The following is a 6,319-nucleotide window of genomic DNA, read 5'->3' on the forward strand; positions in this document are numbered from 1 at the left end:
GCAAGGAAATGGACTCAAAATGACACATTTGAGTAAAGTGCAAACGTTGTTTTTGCAAAAAAACAACTAGCAAATATAAATTAAATGCATTTTATATGTGAAATGTGACCTATCCTGTTTTTTTTATATACTTTTGTATTATCCCTAAACATCTTTAAACAACACCAATTTTAGTAATGTGCCATAATCGGTGGTTCAAACAAACTATCGCCATGGATGCGTAGTCTATGAAGGGACAATCCTTCAAGATTCTCAAGACATTCGGCAGCGTGGTCACTGCGGGCGCGCCTGCGGCCCCTTTTGGCCCACGTGTGTTTCTGAGACGATGTTAACGGGGGGGGGGGGCAGGCAGTCGGGCTGAACCATTTAAAATATCTGCGGTTTTTCTGACATTGCGATTTGATTTGCGATTAAAACATTTTTAAGTCAAGCCTCAGTTCAATATTCACTGTGTCATAGATTTAAAACATGAAGTAGCATTACCACATGATACCATCAAAATATGAACTGCTCTCAATAGTCTAATGCAAGGATAAGAACTTAAAAGATATGAATTGCTTACAACATGTATTTATTAAAATGTTTTCATTGAAATCGAACTATCAAACATAGAACAATTGTTAAGTTAAATAAAGTCAATAAAAAATAAAACAATTCCAATCAGAAAATAATAGGACTTTTAAAATCGCAAACAATCGCAGTCTTTGCGATTTGCTAATCGCATTGTTTAAAATTTCGATTTGAAATCGATTAATCGTTCAGCCCCTAGCAAGCAGGTGCGAGGTGGATGAGAGGGGGGAAGAAGGGAGGCGGAGGTGAGACGTCAAGCCTCGCATCAGAATTGAGATATGTGACCAATTCCTAAATGCATCCATCATCGCGTGTGACAGGCGGGAAGCAGACGACACCGACGGTGCTAGAAGACGACACTCACTGCCCTCTGATGAGTCGGTTCGCATTGCTGGGACGCTGTGATGATGATCATCGTCGTCGTGAACACTCACGTAGATAAGACATGGGTGGGAAAAAAACCCGATTTTTCAGCGGCAGGCATCGGGTTTTTTCTTTAATACAATTTAACCCGATTTCGGGGAATTAAAACCTGGTTTAATGAATACGAAACTCTGATCCAAGGCTTAGGCTGCTTCCTCGTCGGTGCTGCTATCGTACTCGGGGCCGTCGGGCACGGGGTAGTCGTAGAATGCGGCGGGCAGGTTGGTCTTGATGAACACGAGCTTCTCCTCCACAATCGTGGGCGCCAGTGAGTTCCTTCGCTTGGAATGGATGAAGCCCATCGTTGCGAAGTGCGGTTTTGCAATTAGAACCAATTAAACCGGATTTCTCCCAATCTCAGATGATCGGCTATAATATAAAAAGACAATTAAACCCGATTGTAAAAAACCCGACTGTGCCACCTTTGAGATAAGAGACGGCCAGACGCGTGTTTTTGCATGGGTCGTACACAGCCCCTACCGCTACGGACATCGGGCTAAAGTTGATTTCCTGCTCAATCGGGCTTTGAGGCAGTGCTCAAAAATGCCCATTGTCCTGAGCCAAAGCTGCTGGAAATTCCACGTTCCTGATCGGCTGCTCGTGGGATCAACCCCCAGTGGACCCCCAACCAGATATTTGAACTCGCCGAGTCGGTCACACAGAGGACATAATAGGTGCTCGCAAACAGCACTTGCGCCCATCATCCCCCCGGGTGTCTCGCTGTGGAGGCAGATCCGCTTTCTTCGTGAGCGCGCAACGTTGCGCCTCGGAAGGGCTGCGGGGGGAAATATTGTCGAGTGGAGGTGACACTCGCTAATATCGCTCATCTGGCTTCATATTCGGCTTCTCATATCGTGTAAACGCGTTAGCGCTCCTGGCAGCGGGCGCTCCTCGGTGGCTGCCTGTCTCTCGCGCTTTGCGTCCCGTTGATGGAGAGAGCTATTGAGCTTTGTTTATGAAGCCCTGCTGATGTCGTTTTTGCCGATGTGAGGTCCGCGCAGTGTGCCGAGACATCCCATCGCGCACACGCGGAATTGCAGACCCACACATTGACACACTCGTATGCGTTCGAGTGTTTCCGCGCACAATTTCCACGGTGTACGTAGAGACGTTTTCACACCCCGTGTATACACATCTGACTCTCTAGGGTACATACGAGGACAAGGACCCCCCACCCCTCCTTTGTTTTAGCGAGCACCCGCCGAAGGTCGCCATGGCCCACGAGGGTGTGGGTGGCGATGGTTACGCGCAGCAAACAGGCGCTCATTTGAGGCTTGAGTCGATCAAGACGGGCAGGTGACAGGTCAATTTAGCACGTGGCACCTGATGAGTTAACATTGCCTCGAATCTAGTCCGGGCCTCCTGCAGGTTCGTAGCAAAGTGTGTCGACCACTGTACCACCACGCACACAGCATTTTATAATAATATGTGATCGCTAACAGCACATGATCCTAATGGCGGGACCCCGGGGTACCAAATAATACGAAATGGCCGAGGCATCTTCTTTGGGTCTTTCGGTAAAGTCACGTAAATAGAAAAATTATAATAAAAACAAAAAGTGAATAAAAATGTAAACAAAAAAAATAATACTGTAGCCTGGTTCTTAATCGGAGTGAGTGTATTGGCAGTCTATAATGTAGACTGTAGCCTGAAAAATAATCAAAATAAATTACATATGTTATTTCTGGGACACTATTTTCCCAGGGGTGTACTTAACTCCGCGACTGGGTTACCAATCAATCCGAAATCAGTGCCACACTCCGCGATGTCGAAACGCAGCGAGGACGATTGCGCTGAAACCCTGAACGCTCGCGGTACGCACCGTAGCGGTGCATCGTGTACAGCTCGTCGAGATGAGTCGATCGCCGCATCGCCGACCATCAACAGACTAAGAATGACTGCATCAACGGACATCATGCGAGAGCCGGGGTGCTATGGAACCCCGGGGTACCGCCATAAGGTTCATTTGTCCCATCAGTTGGTAAAGATGGAAGTTGCAGAGATTGTTTTGTCTTTGTGTACCCGCGCATATGTCTGTCTCTTTAGAAATCTTTACTAATCCGATAAGTAAATGCCACACAAAGGCTGGGGGCAGGAAGAATTTCATAATATTCAATGTAATAATAGTAATACACAAAAACCAACAGGGAGTTTTGTGTGATTGTGTAGCGCGGTTTGATGAAAGGGAACTGCGGCCCCTGAGTTACGACCGGTCGGGTTTGACGCATGGCCGTGGGGTCTAAAAGGGCCTCTTTTGAAACCGGAGATGTCTCCTGCAGATTGCCCCCATTGCGTAAAAACAACAGAAGGAAAGAGGTGTGGGGGGGTGTTTGTCTTCGCCAGAATTTTTTTTAGGATTTTGAACTTTAGACCCGTGCGTCGGCACTGCTCGTTCATTCCACAGCAAGAGAGGACCGGCATTTGATAGTTTGTGCGGGAAGAGAAACACATCACTCAAATGTCCGAAATTACTGAACTAAACTACTGAACTTTATAGATATTTTCTTCATAAGCGACGAATTATAGCTCAGCGAAGTGGCTTATCACGTGGAAATGTGTAGCAGCCAAATACTCTGAACGCGTGATGTTGCTTCTAAAGGTGGAGGGGAAAACCCGAAGGACCCGGGGGAAAATCCACGCAACCACGGGGAGAGGGACGCGCAAACTCCAAATATACAGCAGGCGTCATGGTCGGGATCAAACCCACGACCTCCTGCATACCAGACGAGGTAGTTAATATCTCCTAGCCACCGTGATGATGATGAGAGAGAGAGAGAGACACAAACTGCAAATATACAGCAGGCGTCAGGGTCGAAATCGAACCGACGACCTCCTGCATACCAGGCGAGGTAGTTAACATCTCGCCACCGCCCGATCTCCAATCTTGCAAGGCTAAGCGGGCTTTAGCCTGGAGAGTGCTTGGATGAGCATCCACAGCTACGTGATGGGCAGTCGAGGGCAGGCCAGCAACATCTTGTTCTCTACCAACATCCTTCCACGTCTCAGTGCACCACCTCGCCATACTGACTATCGCGATGAAGTATGGCGAAAAAAATAACCCCCACAACTCGCAGGGCGTTTGAGAGGCACTCATCCAGCAGTGGATTGAGAAAGGGGGCTTTGCATGTACTCGTGCGGACGACGCCAGGAATTCCATGGCCGCTCTTGGCAGGCGACGTTTAGGTTCAGAATCGAGCGTGGAGTGAGGCAGAGGAGGTTGTGATGGGCGGAACACGTGTGCAGGGTGGAGGACAGCGGGTTACCGAGATGGGCACTCTAGAGAGCAGTGGTTCATACTCTTAGGTTTTTTCGGTAAAGTCACGTAGGTAAAAAATGATAATAGAAATAAAATAATTATTATAATAAAATAATAATAGAAATAAAATAATAATAATTATTATTATTATTGTATTTATATTATAAATTGTATTATTTTTTACCTACGTGACTTTACCGAAAAAACCTAAGAGTATGAATCCTTGCAGTCACGAAAGCTTCAAATCTAGCGAGCAGTGGTTCTTACACCTGGGCTGCACGCTGCACCCCACTGGTGGTGCAAGATTCCCTTTCTGGGGGTGCGAGACGTGGCCACATTTGTATTTTTAAGATAAATCATCGAAACGCACAAATATGCACGGGCACGTAACACAACGACTTTGTTTCATCAAACCTTTGTCCATTTTTTGTACATTTTTTTTTACGACTGAGAACTAAAGGGTTGCAAGTCCGTAGTAAAGGTTAAGAGCCACTGCTCTCGAGTGTGATGTATTGATGCGTCGATCGATATTCATCAGAGCTGACGATGCACAGTTTGAAAACTTTCTTTTTCGTTCTTCATTGTCACGCGACTCGGCCATATGTCAGCATGGCCTCTTATAGCAAAAAGGTAAATGAGTGAGGCAGTAGTGCAGGATTTATTATTTTATGCAGCAAATACTGAGTCTTCTTGGTTTTTTCGGTAAAGTCACGTAGAAGGGAAGTAATAAAATAATAAAAATAAAACATAATAAAATAATTCTCACTGTGAGAATTATTTTATTATGTTTTATTTTTATTATTTTATTTTCTTTCCTTCTACGTGACTTTACCGAAAAAAACAAGAAGATGAATCCCTGCTGTCACGAAAGCTTTAAATCGAAATTCAAATACTGAGTCTAAAGACCTAGAACGTCGCATAGTCGTTGCGCTTATCTCATATTTGCGGTCTTAAGCACGTGGTAAATATAACCAATTCGAACCTTCAAGTAAAACGTCTTTAGGCTTTGGTGAAGTTTTTTTTCACTTCAAACTATTTTTTATTGCGTATGAGAATGTGGCAAACGCGACCACATCTTCCCCGTATGCAATCCTGCTCTGATATCTCAACCTGTCCTGGGGGACCTTGTCTCGGGCAACTCAGCCTTTCAATGGATACCTCCATATGCTGCGTAAACACTCAGGAGACAAAGGCGGTCGGGCGTGGTGCTCACTGCGCCACCCCTCTCGTGTCGCCTTGTTGGCTGGAATAATAATAGTTGACACTTACTAATAGGGTTTTTCCCCTTTTTTTGGAAACAAAACTGACACCTTTTGCAAGGAATCATGTTTACATTAACCACAATACTTGCAGTCAAATGCAAACAAAAAACAACACTGATAATTTATACCCTATTAGTATATGTTGGTACTGGCAAAGGAGGTCCCATGATGTAGCTGCTCACCCCGAGCTCTCACTACTCTGATAGTGCGTTGTCTTTGAACTGTGCGCCTTTTGGCGTCATCTGGTCGAACACCATATGAGATTAGGCTCTAAGAAAAGCTGTCTTTGGTGTGGACCAATCAGTTCCAAGGACAATGCATAAATTATCAGTGTTGTTTTTTGTTTGCATTTGACTGCAAGTATTGTGGTTAATGTAAACATGATTCCTTGCAAAAGGTATCAGTTTTGTTGCCAAAAAAAGGGGGAAACCCCTATTAGTATATTTTGGTACTGGCAAAGGAGGTCTCATGATGTAGTTGACACTTAAAAAGCGCGTTTCACCCAGAGGTCGCAAGGCGCTGTGCAGAGCTAAAAGCAAGTAACTAAATAACTCACGAAATTCTAAACCCTAATATAAGCACGTAGGCTCGTGATTTGACCACGGATACAAATACCCCCCCACACTCCCATAACGCATAACATTAACAAGGAGAAAAGGCCTTTAGGAAAGCCAATGCTTTAAAGCGGGATGTAAATAAACCGAGGAACTCGGCAGATGGAATATCGGACGGAAGTGACCAACGCAATTCTAGATTTGAAGCTTTCGTGACTGCAAGGATTCATACTCTTAGTTCTTTCGGTAAAGTC

This window comes from Lampetra fluviatilis, chromosome 1, assembly GCF_964198595.1.
Source record: "Lampetra fluviatilis chromosome 1, kcLamFluv1.1, whole genome shotgun sequence".
NCBI classification, from domain to species: Eukaryota; Metazoa; Chordata; class Hyperoartia; order Petromyzontiformes; family Petromyzontidae; genus Lampetra; species Lampetra fluviatilis.